Genomic DNA, 25,714 nt, shown 5'->3' with positions numbered 1-25,714 from the left:
CTCCTCTACTTCCTCCACCTCCTCTTGTGCCACCACCTGACTCCGAATTCTGTTTAACATGTGCTCCAGCATGTAAATCACCGGAATAGTCATGCTGATAATGGCATCGTCAGCACTAAACATCTTCGTCGCCATTTCAAAACTGTGCAGAAGGGTGCATAGGTCCCTGATCTGAGACCACTCCTCCAGCGTGATTTGCCCCACCTCTGAATCTCGTTGGCCCAGGCTATACGTCAGAACGTATTGCACCAGGGCTTGTCGGTGCTGCCACAGTCGCTGCAACATGTGCAGAGTTGAATTCCACCGGGTAGGCACATCGCATTTTAGCCGGTGAAGTGGCAGGCCCAACGACTTCTGTAGAGATGTAAGTCGCTGAGCTGCGGGATGCGAACGGCGGAAGTGAGCACACAGCGACCGTGCCCTCTGCAGAAGGCCATCTAGTCTGGGATAGTGGGCTAAAAATTGCTGGACAACCAGGTTCAACACGTGAGCCATACAAGGCACGTGTGTGACATTGCCCCGGCGAAGGGCCGCACCCAGGTTTGCAGCATTGTCGCACACGGCCTTCCCTGGTTTCAGGTCCAGTGGAGACAACCATTCATGAAATTGGTTCTCCAGAGCTGACCACAACTCCTCAGCTGTGTGACTCACATTTCCCAGACATTTCAATGTAAAAACCGCCTGATGACGTTGAGCCCTACTGCCAGCATAGTAAGGAGGTGTGCAGGATCCCTTCTGCGCAGTTAGAAAGCTTGTGGCATGACCAGACAGGCTTTGGGTGCAGGTGGAAGACCGAGAGGAGGTTGAGGAGGCAGAAGCAGTGGAGGAAAAATGACATAAAGAGGATTGACGCACAACTCGTGGGGACGGCAAGACTTGGACAGCAGCCCCTTGTCCTGCTGTCACCATAGTTACCCAGTGCCCAGTCAGCGACATGTAACGCCCCTGTCCATGCCTACTCGTCCAAGTGTCTGTGGTGAAATGCACCCTGTCACACACAGAGTTTCTCAAAGAAGCGGTGATGTTGTGTGCGACATGCTGGTGGAGCGCAGGCACACCTTTCTTTGAGAAGTAGTGCCGACTGGGCATCTGGTACTGGGGCACTGCGACGGACATAAGGTCTCGAAAATCCTCTGTGTCCACCAGGCGGAAAGGCAGCATTTCTGTAGCCAAGAGCTTGCAGATGGTGAAATTCAACCTCTTAGCTTTCTCATGGCTAGGAGGAAATGGTCTTTTACTTGTCCACATCTGAGGGACCGAGGGCTGGCTATTGTGCTTAGACGGGGTTGATAAGGGTGTCCCCGGCAAACTGCCGGTCTGTGAGGAAGATGCAGGCGGACATGTTAGGTTGCCTTGATCCAAAGGTGGTGCTATCGATGTCGGACAGCGCTCAAGACCAGCTGGTGTTACCACCTCCAAAGAAAATGATGACCTGCCAATCACGCTGGCTGTTGCGGGTAAAGAGGTGGCAGGTCTGCGCCCCAAAACAGGTGTGACTGCTGTCCCCCCAGTCACAGAGGATGAAGAGGCCGCGGATGCACAAGATATGGCAGACGGTGGTTGGCCCGGCCGGCTAGACCGCATTGTAGCACACTGAGCTTCCCACTGCAACTTATGCTTCATGTCCATGTGCCGGTTCATGCATGAAGTACTCAAACTATGTATTTTTTGGCCTCTACTTAGCTTTTGCTGACAAATGTTACAGATAACACGAGTTGGGTCATCTTTATCGATCTGAAAAAATGCCCAGGCTATGCAAGGCTTAGCACCCATGCGACCTGAAGAGCCACCACGACTTGTGGTGAGAGGCAGAGTTGTGTTTGAGGATGCAGTTGTTGACGTGCTTCCAGTACTACGTCTCTGTCCAGGAAGGCGCAACCTGACCTCGTCGTCACTAGCATCTTCCTCCACCTCCTCTGCTGACCTCATCTCTTGGCTGACTGTGGGTTGACAGTAAGTGGGATCTCCGACCTCATCATCATCACCCTGTGCGTTATCACACCCGTCGTCCTCAGAGCCAACCTGTTCCTGCCCTGACAAAAAACTAAAGTTGTCGCTCCAATCAGGTATTTGAGTCTTATCATCGTCTTCCTCATTGTCTCCACCAACAGGAGTTACAGTTTGGGAATGAGGGTCTACATTATGGTCAGAACCTTCTGCGTCTGGTCCTGGATCCGACTCATAAAGATTCTGGGCATCAGTGCAGATCATTTCCTCGTCTGGATTCACAGAAGCGCTGGAGTCGACCTCTGATTCCCAGGCTATAGTATGAGTAAACAGCTCTGCAGACTCAACCATCTGTTCTACCTCATACTCAGACGGGCAGCTGGAGATTTGGGAGCTGTGAGGAAGCAAGTGCGATTTGGGTGACACCTTTGAGGACTGGAGTATTTGTGATGTTGAAGTTGATGTGGAGGAGAGCCCACTTAAAGGAGCACTTGATATCCGTTGAAGCACCTGCTGTTTTTGTGCCTCATCTGGAATTTGTAGCGATTGGCGTGGCCGTAAGAAAGGGATCTTATCACATTGTCCGCTAAAAGAAGTAGACATTTTAGTTTGGCTGGAAGATGGTCTTTCTTCTGCACCTACCCCACGGACACAACCTTTTTTCCCCTTCCCAACATGCCTATTCCCCTTTCCACCAGCAGCAGGCCTTTTTCCACTCATTTTGGTGGTTAACTAATTCACAACTCTGGAGTTGTTTGCACAAAAAAACAATGGATGGTAACCGAGCAGAGCTGAGTGGCCAAACTGTGGTATTAGGCCAAAACTATTGGCTGGGTTAGATGCAGAAAAAAAATATTTTTAATTTGCAACCTGATGGAGGTCAGCATAGATGGACTAATAGACCAAGTCCCACACACCGCTAGAAGCCCAAATATTTTTTCAGAGCTAGATGCAGAAAATTTTTTTATTCAATTTGCAACCTGATGGAGGTCAGTATAGATGGACTAATAGACCAAGTCCCACACACTGCTAGAAGCCCAAATATTTTTTCAGAGCTAGATGCAGAAAAAAATTATTTTTAATTTGCAACCTGATGGAGGTCAGTATAGATGGACTAATAGACCAAGTCCCACACACTGCTAGAAGCCCAAATATTTTTTCAGAGCTAGATGCAGAAAAAAATTATTTTTAATTTGCAACCTGATGGAGGTCAGTATAGATGGACTAATAGACCAAGTCCCACACACTGCTAGAAGCCCAAATATTTTTTCAGAGCTAGATGCAGAAAAAAATTATTTTTAATTTGCAACCTGATGGAGGTCAGTATAGATGGACTAATAGACCAAGTCCCACACACCGCTAGAAGCCCAAATATTTTTTCAGAGCTAGATGCAGAAAATTTTTTTATTCAATTTGCAACCTGATGGAGGTCAGTATAGATGGACTAATAGACCAAGTCCCACACACCGCTAGAAGCCCAAATATTTTTTCAGAGCTAGATGCAGAAAAAAATTATTTTTAATTTGCAACCTGATGGAGGTCAGTATAGATGGACTAATAGACCAAGTCCCACACACCGCTAGAAGCCCAAATATTTTTTCAGAGCTAGATGCAGAAAAAATATATATTCAATTTGCAACCTGCTGGACGTCAGTATAGAAGGACTAATAGAACAAGTCCCACACACTGCTAGAAGCCCAAATATTTTTTCAGAGCTAAATGAAGAAAAAAATTATTTTTAATTTGCAACCTGATGGAGGTCAGTATAGATGGACTAATAGACCAAGTCCCACACACTGCTAGAAGCCCAAATATTTTTTCAGAGCTAGATGCAGAAAAAAATTATTTTTAATTTGCAACCTGATGGAGGTCAGTATAGATGGACTAATAGACCAAGTCCCACACACTGCTAGAAGCCCAAATATTTTTTCAGAGCTAGATGCAGAAAAAAATTATTTTTAATTTGCAACCTGATGGAGGTCAGTATAGATGGACTAAAAGACCAAGTCCCACACACCGCTAGAAGCCCAAATATTTTTTCAGAGCTAGATGCAGAAAATTTTTTTATTCAATTTGCAACCTGATGGAGGTCAGTATAGATGGACTAATAGACCAAGTCCCACACACTGCTAGAAGCCCAAATAATTTTTCAGAGCTAGATGCAGAAAAAAATTATTTTTAATTTGCAACCTGATGGAGGTCAGTATAGATGGACTAATAGACCAAGTCCCACACACCGCTAGAAGCCCAAATATTTTTTCAGAGCTAGATGCAGAAAAAAATTATATTCAATTTGCAACCTGCTGGACGTCAGTATAGAAGGACTAATAGAACAAGTCCCACACACTGCTAGAAGCCCAAATATTTTTTCAGAGCTAGATGCAGAAAAAAATTATTTTTAATTTGCAACCTGATGGAGGTCAGTATAGATGGACTAATAGAACAAGTCCCACACGCTGCTAGAAGCCCAAATATTTTTTCAGAGATAAATGAAGAAAAAAATTATTTTTAATTTGCAACCTGATGGAGGTCAGTATAGATGGACTAATAGACCAAGTCCCACACACTGCTAGAAGCCCAAATATTTTTTCAGAGCTAGATGCAGAAAAAAATTATTTTTAATTTGCAACCTGATGGAGGTCAGTATAGATGGACTAATAGACCAAGTCCCACACACTGCTAGAAGCCCAAATATTTTTTCAGAGCTAGATGCAGAAAAAAATTATTTTTAATTTGCAACCTGATGGAGGTCAGTATAGATGGACTAATAGAACAAGTCCCACACGCTGCTAGAAGCCCAAATATTTTTTCAGAGATAAATGAAGAAAAAAATTATTTTTAATTTGCAACCTGATGGAGGTCAGTATAGATGGACTAATAGACCAAGTCCCACACACTGCTAGAAGCCCAAATATTTTTTCAGAGCTAGATGCAGAAAAAAATTATTTTTAATTTGCAACCTGATGGAGGTCAGTATAGATGGACTAATAGACCAAGTCCCACACACCGCTAGAAGCCCAAATATTTTTTCAGAGCTAGATGCAGAAAAAAATTATATTCAGTTTGCAACCTGATAGAGGTCAGTATAGATGGACTAATAGAATGATGCTATGCCCAAAAGATTTTACTTCACTAGGTGCAGTAAAAAAATTGGTATTCTATACACAGGTGGTATATCTTGCAACACAGATAGGCTACTCCACTGACTAACACACGCTGCAATAGGCCAAAAAGGATTAGCTTTGCTAGATTCAGCCAAATGCTGTGAAAAAAACTTGCACAGCACTGGCACAGACCTGCCTGGCAAAAACTGATAGGAACTGATGTAACCTAGTCCTGAAAAGTACTCCAATTACAATTAGTCTTTACTCCCACAATCTATCTATTTAAGAGCACAGACCTGCCTGATAAAAGTCGTAGGAAATGCTGTAACCTAGTCCTTAAAAGGACTGCAATCACAACTATTCCCTACTCCCAAGCTATCTGTATATTTGTGCGAAAATTGGCTTGAAATTAACAAGGTATAGCGCACACAGCAACAGCGGTGCCGTCTAACACGCAGCTGCAGCAGTGAGAAAATGGTGGCGACGGGGAAAATGGCTTGGTCTTATAGGGCAAGGACATGTGACATACACTGCCAATCACACATGCCCTTGCTTGTGTGAAAAAAAGCACTTCGCTCCGTGTGTGTGCTGCTGATAGGCTGACAGATTGCACCTCCCCACTGCAAATGCGGGAAAGAGAAAAAAAAATGGAGATCTTCATTGTTCCTGCAGAGATCCATCCCCTGCCCCTCCCCCCGCCCCGCTGTACACTCAAACTGCGTATTAACATTAATTTTCATCATTACTGAGAAAAAATCCAGTTATGATTTTGGTGCACGAACAGTTATCGAACATAACCTCGAACAGCCGAATTTTTCTCAAATTGTTCGTGTTCGCCGACCGGCTCGAACACCGCCCAAAACAGCTCGAATTTGAGATTGGCGAACAGTTCGAGTAGAACAACGCTCATCTCTAGTGCTGTGCACATGCTGCGGAAATTTCCGCTGTGGATTATCATTGCAGAAAAACACGCAACATGTCCATTAATTTTGCGGACACGCAACGTAATCGCCGCCATTGACTTGCATTGGACCGCGTGACATTCACATCACTGCGTCTGCACAAGCGGATATCACATGGTTCAATGTGCGGATGGTACCTAGGTCTGGAGGAGAGGAAACTCTCCTCTAGTGTTGAGCCACCCCCGTAGTGTTCGAGTTCGGTTCGGTTCGTCGAACACCCGTGTGTTCACCGAACTGTTCGTTGAACTGTTCGTCGAACACCTTTGAACACCGTTAAAACCAATGGCAGGCAAACAAAAACACATAGAAACACATAGAAAACACCTTCAAAGGTGTCCAAAAGCTGACAAACTGCTCAGAAGACACAACTAACACATGGAAAAGTGACAAGTACATATAGTCATGCGAAAAGAAAAGAGGTGGAGGAGTAAAAGGAGGGGGAGACACAGATATAGGCATGTCATGCCCTTCTAAAATCCAAAAAGTGAGAAGCCGACACGTTCAGTCCGCTCCTGCCCGTTCCACCTCCGTGTCGCCGGGTTTGTGCCAGAGCCTTGGTGAATCCTGACGGCCAGCCCCCCTCTCCCAATACTGGTGCCTGTCCGCTGGTGGGTCGAGCGAGTCCCCCTGTGGTGGAGGCAGCTCTAAGCTTTTTAATTTAAATTGTCTCTCTAATTTGAATGAATACACTTTAAATCCATTTACAAGGATCTATTGGAGGGCAAGTCTCATGCCAGCAGCCGCGTAATTCCAGCTCCAGTAGCGTCCACTAAAGCTGCTGCAGTTAAAAAGCTTTTATAAGGATCGAGCTCGGCTGTCCACCGCAAGGCATCCTACTGCCAGTCCCAGCCCCTATGCCTTGGGGTGCCTCCTGATGCTCTTCACTGAGTATCCCGTGGTCCCGAAGCATTTCCTTTGAAAAAATTAAGTGTCCAAACTACAGGTGGTGTAGCTTGCTTAACAGCCGGGATAATCCGCTGACTAGCAGACACTGCTACTAGGCACAAAGTATTTCCTGGGCTAGATGCAGTTAAAAATTTGTAAGTAGATACTCTCGTTGGATGCTGAGAAAGCATTCCATAGAGTCTCCTGGCATGCCATATATGATTCTCTTAAAAAGCTTGGGGTAGGGGTCTAGGGGACCCTTTTATAGCCAAAATCACGGCCCTGTATCACAAAACGTCACCTAGGCTGAAGATAAATGGAACTGTAGCACCCTGAGGGCTCGGTTGCTACAGAGGTATTGCACCTCACCCAGAGGTGTGATATCTCACTCTCAGGTAAGGATGGAGTGTGGATCAGGACCCGACACCTGCATGCATTACACCACATTGCCGTGGGGCAGGGCGACCAATATGCCTCTGAGATGGGCACGACAGTCCCTGTCCCTGGCTGGAGTGGGGGGAGGGAACACTGAGGAAGGGGAACCCTGTAGTGCAGGAGCAGGGAGGAAGCAGTTCCTGGGTGCATTGAGAAGGGAGTATAAAAGGTGGGCACCATCTTAGTTCAGTGCAGAGAAGTCTGAGCAGAAGTGGCAGGGAGCAGGGGCTCTGCATGAGCTCTGCTCCGGAGGCGGGCCTAGTAACAGAGGCCCAGGCCTGGAAGAGGGAGAAGGAAGGAAGAGGAGCGGAGAAGGCTCCAGGAACGAGGAATGAAGGGATCCCAGGGGTGCGGACGGGCGAGTCGCCACCTCACACCCGAATCCACCTGCGTGGAGGGGTCAGGCCAAAGGGGGAGATCGGTCCCCGAAACTAGTGGAGGCAGGAAACGACCCTCAGCTAGAAACCGGAGGCTGTGACATTTTATGTGGCGCAGCCCCTCGCTACACCCGCTAGGAAGGCACCACATAGGGTCAGGGAAACTGGCGCCAAGTTAACCAAGAGGAGGCCCGAGGCAGCCGGACAGAAGGGTTGGTAAGAAAGGCCAGACAAAGGACACACAAAGGGGGTCCTGTGAAGCACTCCAAAGTTATCTGTGAGTTGTCTGAGCCCCTCACCTGGTGAGCACAGTACGACGTGGGCAGCCGTTACCTGCAGACGTGGTCTGGATAATAAGAACTGTGAGTAAAGGCCCTGGACTGCATCACTGACTCCGTGTCGTTACTGCTGCTGCCCTGCACCATCACCCCCATCCTCCGCATACACTGCCCTGAGGCTATACTCCTCCCGTGGGGAGTTATGCTACGCTCTGCTGCACCCACAACACCAGCCTCAGCGGTCTGCCCTGCAGCGGCGGTTCACTCTGACCGCAATCCACGGGTGGCGTAGTCGGACATTTAAACATCAAAACCACATAAATAGTTCCGCCACTGGTTTGACCACCCTGAGCCACGGAACCGGGTCGCCGCCACGAAGACTACAACCACCAGCATCCACCAAAAAGGGTCCGGCTCCGGGTGTCCCAAGGCCCAGGGGGTGCATCAGAACATTTTCATCACCTTTCACAATCACCAATGGGACAAGGCAGGGATGTCCTCTGTCCCCTCTCTTATACATCCTAGTGACGGAGCACCTGCTCTCATCAATTCGCCATAACCCCAATATTAGGTGGATTGAGGTGGGAGGCACCGAGTACAAGTGCTCTCTATTTGCTGATGATGTCCTAGTATATATCACTCAGTCACATATATCCATCCATGCTGTTATGGCTGAAATAGATCACTTTGTTACATGGTCAAATTTTAATATCAATGCAGCGAAGTCTGAGGCCCTCGATGTCTCCCTCCCCAAATCCATATAGGATTCCATCCAGTCCAACTTTCCCTTTGCCTGGCCCTCACAGGGTATCAAATACTTAGGAATTCCTATTCATAGAGACCTCTCACATCTATGTTTTCTTAATTTTGGGCCCTTTATTGAACAACTCCATACAGACCACGGTTGGCAAGTTAGAACTGTAAGATTCACTACGTCAACCACTGGTGTTTTGTGGAAAAGCACATGTACACTGTGTTCCAAATTATTATGCAAAAAGTGTTTAGGAGTGATAAGGGAATAATTTGTTTGTTTGTCAGTTAAACTCATTGATGGTGATGTGTGTCAGGGCTCTTTATATCACTGGAAGCAATTGAAGACACCTGTGCTAATTAGTTTGGCAGGTGTGTCCAATGAAAGGCAAGACTACTTAAGAAGGCTGTCTCACATTATTAAGCAGCCTACATTTTCTGCCAAAATGGGAAAGAAAAAGGATGTGTCGGCTGCTGAGAAGCAACAAATTGTGGCGTGTTTAGGTCAAGGCATGACTACAATCAACATTGTGCGATGATCAGGATGAAGTGTCTTGGCAATCAAGAAGTATGTAGCTGATTCACAGTACACACGTGTGCGTGCTGATAAGGGCAAATTGAGGACTCTTTCCTACAGGCAATTACATCAGGTTAAAAGAGCAGCGGCAAAAAAGCCTTGTCATAGCAGCAGACAAGTTTTTGAAGCTGCTGGTGCCTCCAACGTCCCCCGAACAACAAGATGCAGGGTCCTTCAGAGGTTTGCAGCTGTGCATACGCCATCCTGTCGACCTCCTCTATCCACTTCACACAAGCAGAAACGTCTCCAGTAGGCCAAACATTACATGAAGACTGATTTCAAAACTGTTTTGTTCACGGATGAGTGCCGTGCAGCGCTCGATGGTCCAGATGGATGGAGTGGAGGATGGCTGGTTGATGGATACCCCACGCAAACACGGCTACAGCGCCAACAAGGAGGAGGTGGAGTAATGTTTTGGGCTGGAATCATGGGGAGAGAGATTGTCGGCCCCTTTAGGATCCCTGAAGGCGCTAAAGATGAACTCCATAATGTATGTGGATTTTCTCAAACAGCACTTCCTGCCATGGTTCAAGAAGAAGAACCGTGTATTTCACAGCAAGATCATTTTTTTGCATGATAATGCACCATCTCATGCTGCACATAAAACATCTGCATCTCTGGCTGATATGGGCATAAAAGGGGACAAACTTATGGTGTGACCCCCATGCTCCCCTGACCTCTACCCCATTCAGAACCTCTGGAGCATCATCAAAAGGAGTGTCTATGATGGCGGGAGGCAGTTCACATCTAAGCAACAGCTCTGGGAGGGTATTCTGTCCTCATGCAAAACAATTGAAGCAGAAACCATCCAAAACCTGACAAATTCAATGGACGAGAGAGTTCAGAAGCTCCTTTCGAACAAGGGGTCCTATGTGAAAATGCAACATCACCTAGAATAAAGTTTTGAGTTGAAAACAGTTTGATTTCAGTTTCTAATAACCTGCTAATGCTTATAATTTCAAAAATGACCATTTTTTTGGTCTTTATTAAAATGAAAAGGTTGATCGAAAAGTTTGGGGGTTCTAAGAGTGTGGCAACCCAGTAGTCATGATTACTTCGAATTCTGACAATATGAGGGTCATGTTGCAGGTAGTGCAGCAAGAAGGCACTTATGTGTCTTGCGCATCTCGGAGCCCCAAAATTATTTTCCGGGCTAGATGCAGCTAAAAATTATTATTAATTTTAAATCTGGTGGAGCTTAGTATAGATGGCCTAATAGGATCAGTGCTGCACACTGCTACAAAGCCCAAATTATTTTCCAGTCAAGATACAGATAAACATGATTAGTAATTTTAAATCTGGTGGAGCTTATTATAGATGGCCTAATAGAATCAGTGCTGCACACTGCTACAAAGCCCAAATTATTTTCCAGCCAAGATACAGATAAACATGATTAGTAATTTGAAAGCTTAAAACGGTTGGTAGGGTGATTTTAACCAATCATCAAGCTTTTACTCTCCCCAGGATGACACAGGGGTAGAAAAGTCGTTTCGGATCCATGATTTGTTCATCTTTATGAACGTGAGTCTGTCTACATTATCGGTGGAGAGCCGCGTGCGCTTATCTGTCAGCACACCACCAGCAGCGCTGAACACACGTTCAGACAGAACGCTGGCTGCGGGGCATGACAAGATCTCCAAGGCGTAAGTGGCTAGCTCCGGCCATTTATCCAGATTGGAAGCCCAAAAAGATCAAGGGTCCAGTGACACAGTCATGGCTTCAATGTTTACTTGGAGATACTCCTGTACCATCGTCTCTAGGCGTTGACTATGTGTCAGACTTCTTGTCTCCTGTGGCCTTGCAAAGGATGGGCTAAAAAAGTGGTGAAATGATTCCGCAAAATTGATGTTACCAGCAGATACTGTGGTTCTGTTACAGTTTGAGTGCTGAACACTTGACGGTCCCACAGTTGGCATGTTGGAACTGTGAGATTCACTACGTGCACCACTGGTGTTTTGTGGAAAAGCACATGTAAGATTCTGCAACAGTCTCTGCTGATACTCCTGCATGCGTGCATCCCTTTCTATGGCAGGAATAATTTCTGCAAATTTACTTTTGTACCGGGGATCTAACAGTGTGGCAACCCAGTAGTCAGGATTATTTCTAATTCTCACAATTCGAGGGTCATGTTGCAGGTAGTGCAGCAAGAAGGCACTCATGTGTGTTGCGCATCCAGGAGCACCAAGTCCCTGTTGTGTTGGTGGCGAGGTAACAATCATGCTTCCTTCCTCTGTCCTCTCCCCCCAACCTCGCACAACAGAAATGTGATCAAGGTCTCCCTCATCTGATGAGTCTTCCATCAGTTCGTCCTCCACTTCTTCCTGGGCTCCTGCACCTTCCTCACTAGTTTGGCTGCTGCCATGCGCCCTGGTAAAACCATCTCCCCCACCCTCACATGCCTGCCGCCTTGGTGCTGCCGACCGTCTGGACCTTGCAGATGTTAGCCCTTCCGCATACAACTCCTCCTCCTCTACTTCCTCCACCTCCTCTTGTGCCACCACCTGACTCCGAATTCTGTTTAACATGTGCTCCAGCATGTAAGTCACCGGAATAGTCATGCTGATAATGGCATCGTCAGCACTAAACATCTTCGTCGCCATTTCAAAACTGTGCAGAAGGGTGCATAGGTCCCTGATCTGAGACCACTCCTCCAGCGTGATTTGCCCCACCTCTGGATCTCGTTGGCCCAGGCTATACATCAGAACGTATTGCACCAGGGCTTGTCGGTGCTGCCACAGTCGCTGCAACATGTGCAGAGTTGAATTCCACCGGGTAGGCACATCGCATTTTAGCCGGTGAAGTGGCAGGCCCAACGACTTCTGTAGAGATGTAAGTCGCTGAGCTGCGGGATGCGAACGGCGGAAGTGAGCACACAGCGACTGTGCCCTCTGCAGAAGGCCATCTAGTCTGGGATAGTGGGCTAAAAATTGCTGGACAACCAGGTTCAACACGTGAGCCATACAAGGCACGTGTGTGACATTGCCCCGGCGAAGGGCCGCACCCAGGTTTGCAGCATTGTCGCACACGGCCTTCCCTGGTTTCAGGTCCAGTGGAGACAACCATTCATGAAATTGGTTCTCCAGAGCTGACCACAACTCCTCAGCTGTGTGACTTACATTTCCCAGACATTTCAAAGTAAAAACCGCCTGATGACGTTGAGCCCTACTGCCAGCATAGTAAGGAGGTGTGCAGGATCCCTTCTGCGCAGTTAGAAAGCTTGTGGCATGACCAGACAGGCTTTGGGTGCAGGTGGAAGACCGAGAGGAGGTTGAGGAGGCAGAAGCAGTGGAGGAACTTTGACATAAAGAGGATTGACGCACAACTCGTGGGGACGGCAAGACTTGGACAGCAGCCCCTTGTACTGCTGTCACCATAGTTACCCAGTGCCCAGTCAGCGACATGTAACGCCCCTGTCCATGCCTACTCGTCCAAGTGTCTGTGGTGAAATGCACCCTGTCACACACAGAGTTTCTCAAAGAAGCGGTGATGTTGTGTGCGACATGCTGGTGGAGCGCAGGCACACCTTTCTTTGAGAAGTAGTGCCGACTGGGCATCTGGTACTGGGGCACTGCGACGGACATAAGGTCTCGAAAATCCTCTGTGTCCACCAGGCGGAAAGGCAGCATTTCTGTAGCCGAGAGCTTGCAGATGGTGAAATTCAACCTCTTAGCTTTCTCATGGCTAGGAGGAAATGGTCTTTTACTTGTCCACATCTGATGAACCGAGGGCTGGCTATTGTGCTTAGACGGGGTTGATAAGGGTGTCCCCGGCAAACTGCCGGTCTGTGAGGAAGATGCAGGCGGACATGTTAGGTTGCCTTGATCCAAAGGTGGTGCTATCGATGTCGGACAGCGCTCAACACCAGCTGGTGTTACCACCTCCAAAGAAAATGATGACCTGCCAATCATGCTGGCTGTTGCGGGTAAAGAGGTGGCAGGTCTGCGCCCCAAAACAGGTGTGACTGCTGTCCCCCCAGTCACAGAGGATGAAGAGGCCGCAGATGCACAAGATATGGCAGACGGTGGTTGGCCCGGCCGGCTAGGCCGCATTGTAGCACACTGAGCTTCCCACTGCAACTTATGCTTCATGTCCATGTGCCGGTTCATGCATGAAGTACTCAAACTATGTATTTTTTGGCCTCTACTTAGCTTTTGCTGACAAATGTTACAGATAACACGAGTTGGGTCATCTTTATCGATCTGAAAAAATGCCCAGGCTATGCAAGGCTTAGCACCCATGCGACCTGAAGAGCCACCACGACTTGTGGTGAGAGGCAGAGTTGTGTTTGAGGATGCAGTTGTTGATGTGCTTCCAGTACTACGTCTCTGTCCAGGAAGGCGCAACCTGACCTCATCGTCACTAGCATCTTCCTCCACCTCCTCTGCTGACCTCATCTCTTGGCTGACTGTGGGTTGACAGTAAGTGGGATCTCCAACCTCATCATCATCACCCTGTGCGTTATCACACCCATCGTCCTCAGAGCCAACCTGTTCCTGCCCTGACAAAAAACTAAAGTTGTCGCTCCAATCAGGTATTTGAGTCTCATCATCGTCTTCCTCATTGTCTCCACCAACAGGAGTTACAGTTTGGGAATGAGGGTCTACATTATGGTCAGAACCTTCTGCGTCTGGTCCTGGATCCGACTCTGGGCATCGGTGCAGATCATTTCCTCGTCTGGATTCACAGAAGCGCTGGAGTCGACCTCTGATTCCCAGGCTATAGTATGAGTAAACAGCTCTGCAGACTCAGCCATCTGTTCTACCTCATACTCAGACGGGCAGCTGGAGATTTGGGAGCTGTGAGGAAGCAAGTGCGATTGGGGTGACACCTTTGAGGACTGGAGTATTTGTGATGTTGAAGTTGATGTGGAGGAGAGCCCAGTTAAAGGAGCACTTGATATCCGTTGAAGCACCTGGTGTTTTTGTGCCTCATCTGGAATTTGTAGCGATTGGCGTGGCCGTAAGAAAGGGATCTTATCACATTGTCCGCTAAAAGAATTAGACATTTTAGTTTGGCTGGAAGATGGTCTTTCTTCTGCAGATGTTACTGTTGCTTTAACACCTACCCCACGGACACAACCTTTTTTCCCCTTCCCAACATGCCTATTCCCCTTTCCACCAGCAGCAGGCCTTTTTCCACTAATTTTGGTGGTTAACTAATTCACAACTCTGGAGTTGTTTGCACAAAAAAACAATGGATGGGAATCGAGCAGAGCTGAGTGGCCAAACTGTGGTATTAGGCCAAAACTATTGGCTGGGTTAGATGCAGAAAAAAATTATATTCAATTTGCAACCTGATGGAGGTCAGTATAGATGGACTAATAGAGAAAGTCCCACACACAGCTAGAAGCCCAAATATTTTTTCAGAGGTAGATGCAGAAAAAAAATTATTTTTAATTTGCAACCTGATGGAGGTCAGTATAGATGGACTAATAGAGAAAGTCCCACACACTGCTAGAAGGCCAAATATTTTTTCAGAGCTAGATGCAGAAAAAAATTATATTCAGTTTGCAACCTGATGGAGTTCAGTATAGATGGATTAATAGAACAAGTCCCACACACAGCTAGAAGCCCAAATATTTTTTCAGAGGTAGATGCAGAAAAAAATTATATTCAGTTTGCAACCTGATGGGGGTCTGTATAGATGGATTAATAGAACAAGTCCCACACACAGCTAGAAGCCCAATATTTTTTCAGAGGTAGATGCAGAAAAAAAATATATTCAGTTTGCAACCTGATGGAGGTCAGTATAGATGGACTAATAGAGAAAGTCCCACACACTGCTAGAAGGCCAAATATTTTTTCAGAGCTAGATGCAGACAAAAAATTATTTTGAATTTGCAACCTGATGGAGGTCAGTATAGATGGACTAATAGAGAAAGTCCCACACACTGCTAGAAGGCCAAATATTTTTTCAGAGCTAGATGCAGACAAAAATTATTTTTAATTTGCAACCTGATGGAGGTCAGTATAGATGGACTAATAGAGAAAGTCCCACACACTGCTAGAAGGCCAAATATTTTTTCAGAGCTAGATGCAGATAAAAATTATTTTTAATTTGCAACCTGATGGAGGTCAGTATAGATGGACTAATAGAGAAAGTCCCACACACTGCTAGAAGGCCAAATATTTTTTCAGAGCTAGATGCAGAAAAAAATTATATTCAGTTTGCAACCTTATGGAGGTCAGTATAGATGGACTAATAGAACAAGTCCCACACACAGCTAGAAGCCCAAATATTTTTTCAGAGGTAGATACAGATAAAAATTATTTTTAATTTGCAACCTGATGGAGGTCAGTATAGATGGACTAATAGAGAAAGTCCCACACACTGCTAGAAGGCCAAATATTTTTTCAGAGCTAGATGCAGACAAAAAATTATTTTGAATTTGCAGCGTGATGGAGGTCAGTATAGATGGACTAATAGAACAAGTCCCACACACTGCTAGAAGGCCAAATATTTTTTCAGAGCTAGATGCAGAAAAAAATTATATTCAATTTGCAACCTGATGGAGGTCAGTATAGATGAACTAATAGAATGATGCTATGCCCAAAAGATTTTACTTCACTAGGTGCAGTAAAAAAATTGGTATTCTATACACAGGTGGTATATCTTGCAACACAGATAGGCTACTCCACTGACTAACACACTCTGCAATAGGCCAAAAAGGATTAGCTTTGCTAGATTCAGCCAAATGCTGTGAAAAAAACTTGCACAGCACTGGCACAGACCTGCCTGGCAAAAACTGATAGGAACTGATGTAACCTAGTCCTGAAAAGGACTGCAATTACAACTATTCCCTACTCCCAAGCTATCTGTAGATTTGTGCGAAAATTGGCTTGAAATTAACAAGGTATAGCGCACACAGCAACAGCGGTGCTGTCTAACACGCAGCTGCAGCAGTGAGAAAATGGTGGCGACGGGGAAAATGGCTTGGTCTTATAGGGCAAGGACATGTGACATACACTGCCAATGACACATGCCCTTGCTCCGTGTGTGCGCTGCTGATAGGCTGACAGATTGCACCTCCCCACTGTAAATGCGGGAAAGAGAAAAAAAAATGGAGATCTTCATTATTCCTGCAGAGATCCATTCCCTGCCCCTCCCCCCACCCCGCTGTACACTCAAACTGCGTATTAACATTAATTTTCATCATTACTGAGAAAAAATCCAGTTATGATTTTGGTGCACGAACAGTTATCGAACATAACCTCGAACAGCCGAATTTTTCTCAAATCGCTCGTGTTCGCCGAACGGCTCGAACACCTCCCAAAACAGCTCGAATTTGAGATTGGCGAACAGTTCGAGTCGAACAACGCTCATCTCTACTCTCCTCCAGACCTGGGTACCATAGAAACTGTAAAAAAGAGAATTTAAAATAAAAAATAAAGATTATATTTACCTTCCGATGTCCTCTCGGTGTTTTCTCCCCTCCGTCTGGTCTGCTGTATGGGTCGCGGGGTTGTCAAGGACCTGCCATGATGTCATTGAGTCATGTGACCTGTAACATGACTCAATGACGTCACCGCAGGTCCTTCACATCACCGCGAGCCGCCCAAGACACGGGACGCAGCAGAGAAAACACCGGGAGGACATCGGAAGGTGAGTATAATCTTTATTTTTTTATTTTTTACCATTCTTATTCTTTTTTTTTAACTAACTTGGTCACACTACTCTAAATCCATGCCGGTTGCATGGATTTATATAGTGTGAACAAATTGTCAAGCACTTTTCCAAGTGATGCTAAAATCGCTTGGAAAAGCGATTGATAACCTGCATGCAGAAATGCATGCAAAAACGCTTGACAAACGCTTCTACCTGGCAGGAAAAACGCATGTAAAAACCGAATGCGTTTTTCCTGCCAGGGAGAAGCAGAAAAAATATGCAGCATTTCTGCATCGTGGGCACATAGCCTTAGGCTCTCAGCATATTTGTACCGTGCATCTCTCCTACTGTGTAACTCTGTACCTCAACACATCAGACTCTCGCCTACCGTGGAAACCTTGAAAAGGAAGCTGAAGAAGACCCACTTCTTCTGACAAGCGTAAAATCTGCGGTAACCCTCGCTCCAGCATACAGCTGCACGACTAGCTATACCCTGACCTACTGTATCCTCACCCATCCCCTGTAGTTTGTTTGTATACCGTCACGGGCAGGGTCCTCTCTACTCTTGTACTAGTCAGTGAGTCACCGACGGTGACCCCTTTTCACATGTAAAGCGCCACGGAATAAATGTCGCTGTAATAATAATAATAATTATAGTACTTGCACTCTGGGTCAATTGATGGCACTTTCCTGGTGTCTACCCCTAATTTGATGCCTTTTGGCAGCTTTTGGGCCTGTTGAAGGTGTTGTGTATGCGTTTGTTTTTGCCCCCCATTGAATCCTATGGCATTCGGTAATGTTTGGCGAATATTCGGCAAACAAAATCAGTGAATATTTGTAAATTCGGCAAACGTTACCAAACCGAATACTGAAACATTCTCTCATCTCTAGTGCAGAGTTCAATTAGTTAGCTCATTCATTCTGTGAAGAAACAGGTGTCAATTATAGCCCTTATTTAAAGGAGGGCAGCAAATGTTTTACCTGTTGATTTTAGCCCTTGCTAGTGAGTAAAATGGGTCGTTGCAGTCATTGTACTGAATGAGAAAGAAGTTTGAACAAGAAGTTGATTGAAGAGGGGAAAACATATAGAGGAGTGTATAAAATAGTTGGCTGCTCAGCTAAAAAGATTTCCAATGCTTTAGAATGTCAAACAAAACCCGAAACACGTGGTAGGAAAAGAAAAACTACCATCCGCATAGATCAAAAAATCACAAGAATGGCAAAGAAGCATCCAATGACTAACTCCAGGGATATCAAATAAGATCTTTAGTTACCTGGGAGTCCTGCAGCCATCAGATGACGCCTACATGAAACCAAACTATTTGCAAGAAACTCTCGTAAAGTACCATTGCAGAAAAAAACACGTATTAAAAAGGTTAGTGTTTGCCAAAGAACACATTGATTGGCCTAAAGAGAAGTGGCTCAACATTCTATGGACAGATGAGTACAATATTGTTCTTATTGGGTCTAAAGGCTGCAGACAGTTTGCGAGATGACCCATCAGAGAAAAAGAGGACTTGTACTCTATAGCGCCACCTATTGGAAGTAGCAATCCTACAAGTCACAATCAACCCTTTAACGAGTCGTGCAATATGACTTAGGATAAAAGCCAAATTAGAATCTCAATTTGCAGACACGGTGTTTCTGGCTGTTGGCCCTCGTCAGTGCAAAGCATGAGAACTGATTTGGCTAGGTGAGAGGCTCTGGACATTAAAGGGTTGATTGTGACTTGTAGGATTGCTGCTTCCAATAGGTGGCGCTATAGAGTACAAGTCCTCTTTTTCTCTGAAGAGGCACTTTGCATATTAAATTTCCCAGAGGAGCATTGCATGGCGAATAAGCCTCCTTATCTTGACGTGCCAGAGCTGGTGTGTCACTCTCCATAAGGAGAAACGCTACCCTTTAGACCTCGAGATGAGCCACAAACATTGAATTCAAGCCACAGTACACTGTGAACACTGTAAAACATGGAGGTGCAAGCATAATGGTCTGGAGATGTTTGTCATTATGGAGTTGGGCCTTTTTGTTGCATACAAGGCACCATGGACCAGTTTCAATATATCAAAATACTGGTGATGTTGCCTTATACTGAAGAAGAAATGCCCTTGAAATGGGTGTTTCAGCAGAACAACGACCAAAAATACCAACAAGTGGGCAACATCTTTGTTCCAGACCAACAAGATTAATGTTCTGAAGTGGCCAGTCCAATTCCTAGACCTCAATCCTATTGAGAATTTGTGGAGTGACATAAAAAATGCTGTTTTTGATACAAAACCTAAGAATGCAAAAGATCTTTGGAATGTAGTCGTCGTCTTGGGCTGGAATATCTGTTCGCAGGTGTGAGATATTAGTTCTCTCGATGCCACATAGATGTAAAGCAGTTACCAGAAATAAAGGTTATGTAACTAAATATTAGTTCAGTGATTGACAGAAAAGCTAAGTCTGGAAACAAATTTCAATTTATACTGTAAATATTCGAGTTTGTAAATTAAAATGCAGACACTAGTATTTTTTTAAACAGCCTATTATTCCTTTTTCTTCATTTTCAGTTTAAAAATTTATATTTTGTTCATGTTTTCACTGAATTGAATGTGAGCTCCCAGTGCCTTTGTGTATATGGAAATAAATGCTATTATGAGGATTGAGGTCTTTCTCAGTTGTTTTAAACACACTGCTATCATTTTACACATAACTGTATGAATCCAACTCAAATTCATTGAATCTAAATTCACTAGTAATACAGGAGTTTAGCCCCTTAGACAATAATGATAAACATGCGTCAAACATTCTACAACCGAAATGTTAATAAACCTAGTTTCAGTATTGTGATTATTTGTTTCAGGATTATCAGGTTCACCTAGTGCCTCTAGGAAACCCGTTTGTGCTTGACACCTCCTGTTGCTTCTTCTGCCTCTGGTGCTCCCTTCTAATGGATCGGTATGTAAGGGGCATCTCTCACATTTGTCACCTGGTTGCTGGTAACATCCATCGGTTGAAATCAATGAGATTGATCTTCAGTTGTACTAGAGTCTGATCCTGAATCTGTAGCCCAGTATTTAGTTTTTTTTTTCTGTTGTTTCCTCTTAAATCTATATTGCAGTGTCTTTTAGTATTATGCCAATGAAAAATTGTATCCAAATCAAAGTCCTGCTTACCGCATAAATATGTTTATTTTTCCTTTCTTTCATTTCACCCTGTACTACTACTAGCTCAGTTTTCATCCCCCCAAAAAATGGATGTGTTTTCATTTGGAATGCTATCCATATACCATCCATATCTAAACCATATGGTATCTGTATGGCATCAATAATTTACAATAGCAAAAATAGTTTTCTATGTTAATAATGGCAATGTATCCATTAAAATTGTATGCATTATGGTTGATCCACATATGATCCGATTTTTTTTGCGCACACCCATTTGATTTGAATAGAGAAATATGAAAGGCTAGGGCATGCTGCAATTTTTTCCATGTGGATATTCCGTTTTGAAAAAAATCATCTTAACAGTCCAACTGAATAACATTGGTCTGAGTGCTACCAGTTTTCCTTATGGACACTACTCTTTACAGTCATGTGAACGCAGCATAAAAATGAAGAGGACTCTGAGATGTACAGAAAATTTGAGTCACGGAAGGTAAACAATTCTGTAGCCTCTTTCAAAGGATACAATAAGTGTCATGTGGCTTTTATCAAATAAAAATGGTGGATTTCAAAGTAGCACAATCTGCAGTTCCTATGCTAAATAATACTTATCACTTTACTGCTTGAAGTTGCTCATACAGATGATGCAACATATGCATTGATAAATTCCATTGCAATTCAATTTCGCAAATCAGCCGGTGGCTCTTTTCATTTGTAGAGCCCAGACATTCTTCTGACAATGAGCACAACTTTGTTCCAGGAAGTATATTAAAAAAAGTTGCACCATTAAATTGATTTGTACCATGCAGCATATGGTACTTTGCCTAATTGCATGGCAGCTATGATGTTTCTCATTGTCGCTTACTAGGTTGCCCAGTTGTAGTTGATTAGGAGTAGTGTTGAGCGAGTATGTTCTGTCCGAGTATGCTCGGGCCGAGCTCCAAGTATTTACAGCTGCTCAGTGATAAGGTTAAATCGCTCCCGTGTGCATGATTTGCAACTGTTTGACAGCTTAATTACATGTGAGGAATGTCTATTTGTTACACATTCCTCACATGTAATTAAGCTGTCAAACAGTTGCAAATCATGCACATGCTTATTATTTCTACATAGAGCTTAGAAGGATTCAGCTAGTCTGAATCACGTGATGTCAAAGCTAAAGGAAAAGAGAAGACTTAATTTGGTAGAAGGACAAATGAGTAATTGTAAGTACACTGCACATAATGTGATGACTGGAATAAATTAATGGGATAAATATTTTAATGAGGGTGCTTCTTAAACTGTTCTCCTTGTTTGTAGTTCATTGTGAATGGAAACAAATGGTGTTCTTAAGGCCCTGTAAGGCAGAAAATCACAGATCAATCAATTCCCATTCACTCAGATTCTATAGGGCCTATACCTCCATGTCCCTTGAATCTGTCTGTTATTATTCACATTCTGAGACCACCATTCCAATTTTCTATGTTTTTCAGTGCCGTATACAACACTCTCATTTGGCCCTTTCCATCCCTATCACCAAAGATGAGCTGTGCGCTCTAACCTCCTATGCCTTTGCTGTAAAAGTCCAAATTGACCACTGTCTTCCCTGGCCTCATATTTTATTGTGCCTTTTTTCCCAGACAATTTTTAATTAACATAAAAAAAAATAACTAAGTACATTTCATTTTCTACGATTATAGCATTATTGGAACTCCTGTGTTCATTAATTTCAGTGTGCTGATGTACAGTAGTATGTGTATGTATATTGGCCACAGCATATTTGTGCACCTACAGTGGGGAAAAAAGTATTTAGTCAGCCACCAATTGTGCAAGTTCTCCCACTTAAAAAGATGAGAGAGGCCTGTAATTGATATCATAGGTAGACCTCAACTTTGAGAGACAAAATGAGAAAACAAATCCTGAAAATCACGTCTGATTTGGAGATAATTTTTTTTTAAATTTTGGTGGAAAATAAGTATTTGGTCACCTACAAACAAGCAAGATTTCTGGCTCTCACGGGCCTGCAACTTCTTCTTTAAGAGGCTCCTCTGTCCTCCACTCATTACATGTAGTACTGGCACCTGTTTGAACTTGTTATCAGTATAAAAGACACCTGTCTGCAACCTCAAACAGTCACGCTCCAAACTCCACTATGGTGAAGACCAAAGAGCTGTTGAAGGACACCAGAAACAAAATTGTAGCCCTGCACCAGGCTGGGAAGTCTGAATCTGCAATAGGCAAGCAGCTTGGTGTGAAGAAATCAACTGTGGGAGCAATAATTAGAAAATGGAAGACATACAAGACCACTAATACTCTCCCTCTGGGGCTCCACACAAGATCTCACCCCGTGGGGTCAAAATAATCTCAAGAACGGTGATCAAAAATCCCATAACCACACGGGGGGACCTAGTGAATGACCTCCAGAGAGCTGGGACCAACGTTACACAGGCTTCCATCAGTAACACACTACGCCGCCAGGGACTCAGATCCTGCAGTGCCAAGCATGTCCCCCTGCTTAAGCCATTACATGTCCGGGCCCATCTGAAGTTTGCTAGAGAGCATTTGGATGATCCAGAAGAGTGTTGGGAGAATGTCATATGGTCAGATGAAACCAAAGTAGAACTGTTTGGTAGAAACACAATTCATCATGTTTGGAGGAGAAAGGATGCTGAGTTGCATCCAAAGAACACCATACCTACTGTGAAGCATGGGGGTGGCAACATCATGCTTTTGGGCTGTTTCTCTGTGAAGGGACCAGGACGACTGATCCGTGTACATGAAAGAATGAATGGGGACATGTATCGTGAGATTTTGAGTGCAAACCTCCTTGCATTAGCAAGGGCATTGAAAATGAAACGTGGCTGGGTCTTTCTGCATGACAATGATCCAAAGCACACCGCCAGGGCAACGAAGGAGTGACTTCGTAAGAAGCATTTCAAGGTCCTAGAGTGGCTTAGCCAGTCTCCAGATCTAAACCCTATAGAAAACCTTTGGAGGGAGTTGAAAGTTCGTGTTGCCCAGCGACAGTCCCAAAGCATCACTGCTCTAGAGGAGATCTGCATGGAGGAATGGGCCAACATACCAACAACAATGTGTGCCAACCTTGTGAAGACTTACAGAAAACGTTTGACCTCTGTCATTGACAACAAAGGATATATAACAAAGTATTGAGATGAACTTTTGTAGGTGACCAAATACTTATTTTGCACCAAAATTTGGAAAAAAATGTCTTTCCAAATCAGACAATGTGATTTTCAGGATTTGTTTTCTCATTTTGTCACTCATAGTTGAGGTCTACCTATGATGTCAATTACAGGCCTCTCTCATCTTTTTAAGTAGGAGAACTTGCGCAATTGGTGGCTGACTAAATACTTTTTCCCCACTGTACATACTGTATTATTATAATAGGTGTATATGTATGCTGGCCCTTTATGGGGTTTTTTCGTGATGTGCATTAGGGTGAGTTGTCCACTCCCAAGCTGTGCACCCTTATCCAGCCATCTTTCCCAGAATATGTTTTAACTACGAGCTAAGCCTGTATCCCATTTCTTTCTCAGTTCTTCTGAGGTGTGTTTGGGCAAATGGAGAAGTGATTCATTATAAAGGTACATCTTGTGGTGGTCCAACAATGGCTTTTACAACTTTTGATCAAAGCATGCTAACTAAGTACCTTACATTTTTTTTGTGTATAGAAGGAGTGGGATTCCTGTATTTTCTTAGCGTTGTATGCTGATGCACGGTGTTTATATGAGTCCACCCTGATTGGCTGCGCTTAACCATGTGATGTGATACCTGCAAGACATTATTGAGAAGCTAGTGTGGTCATCTGACATCGTGGGAGTCCGCTTTCTAGTAAATGCAATCTTCAGCAATGTAGGAAATGAGGCCGGGTATTTTTTTTCTAGTGGCTTGCGAAAATTAAATTGCAAATTGTTTGTATTTGCGGAAACCTGCGAATTTTATGAAATTCCATTCAAATTCAATGCGCAATGGATAGATTCAATCATCGTTAATGAACAGTAAAAATAGATCTTAAAAATGGTGGCAGACTAGGCTCATTGCAGCTACTGCACTTTTCATTTTTTTATTCTAAGTCTTTGTTTATTATGCAATTTCTATTATTTATTAATAAGAGAAAAACTAGATACCGTTTGTTTCCAAAGTCCTTGTTTTTCTCTATGATAAAACTACCAAATATAAAGCACATGTTTATAGTACAGTTAATGTATATGATTCATAGTCATCCTCTAAGCTTTTATGTGTGTATTTTTGGAATCTGAGCTCTGCTTTGTGTGTTTTATTTAAATCCCAGCCGTAAACATTGATGGATACATAGTCATTTGTTCTCATATCATATATAAAGCATAAGTAATTTATAAAAAGTTCATTTTTTTTATAAAAATTAAAGTCATTCTTAAAAATACTTGGAGTTTGTCTGTTTTTTATGGGGGCATTTTGATGCTAAGAAATTAGTTCACCTCCCTTAGAAGAGTTTGCCTTTTTTGAGATATCTTACTTAAACTAATTGGAATGTGTTTTTTTCTAACTGAATCACCTTGAAATGTTTGCAAATACACGGAAGATGATGTCATTGACTAAATACTAATATATTAACTGAACCCAGTGGTAACTTGGATGCACACTCAGCACTCACTATACAAGGTGTCTAAATAATCTCCAGCTTTCTTAACACTTCCATTCTTTTCATCTTTTTTCTGTAGCTGTAACCAAGACATTAAGCAATAATAAACCGGTGCAGCACAGACGTCATGATGCATCATGACTAAGATTTCCTTTGGCCATTAAACATACATTGACAGCTAAGCTCATGACAGCACCGGTCTTGGCACATGTGCAATATGTGACTCACATCCAAAGAAAACATGGCGTAAGATCTAAAATGCTTAACACTTTTATTGAAGAACAAAGCAAAGTAGGTTAGTCAGAAGACAGGAGTAATTGGTCTTGATTATCCCTTTTAGTCCATATAATTCCTATCTAGGTCATGCAGGATCTGTATACCACTCTACAATTAAGACCAGAGAAAATCCTCAGAGAAATCAAATATTAGTCATATGTGGCACTATGTAAAGAGGAACCTGAAGTCATGATAAGAATGTGCCTGGAAGTACAGGAGTGATGAGATAAAACTGGTTTAAATCAATAAAATATTATAGAGCACTCTGTTCTGAATTCTCTATCTGTATTTTTTGTGTTTTTGTTTAAGTATAAATAATTTCACAATGGTATATATTTCTAATTTATCATAACATTTCAAATTTTTTTTTGTGCTACTAAAAGAGAATATGTAACCATGTTTTTGCTACCTCATACCTCATCTGAGAGCAGCATAACGTAGGAAAAGAGACCCTGATTCCAGAGATGTATCACTTAGTTTTTAGCTGTAGCATGAAGCAGAGCTCAGAAAGCTGCCCCCTGCCACATCACTGAGTCACAGCTTTATGTGTATATTGTCTATTGAAAGTGAGCTGCTAATAAGAGGAGGGGGCGGAGTCAGACAACTTGGCTCCAGGCAGCTAGCCCAGGCAGTGATAATGTCCTGGTGATAAAACATTCGCTGTATGGAAAGAACAGCACACAGCTTAATAAGTGAGATATGCTGAAATCTGTGTTTTGGCCCCTATCTCATGCTGCCATCAGATGAACCTGCT

The sequence above is a fragment of the Phyllobates terribilis genome, unplaced genomic scaffold (assembly GCF_046119375.1).
Source record: "Phyllobates terribilis strain yellow unplaced genomic scaffold, ASM4611937v1 Scaffold_1__5_contigs__length_1240528914, whole genome shotgun sequence".
In the NCBI taxonomy this organism is placed as follows: domain Eukaryota; kingdom Metazoa; phylum Chordata; class Amphibia; order Anura; family Dendrobatidae; genus Phyllobates; species Phyllobates terribilis.
Note: the sequence above shows the minus strand (reverse complement) of the source record.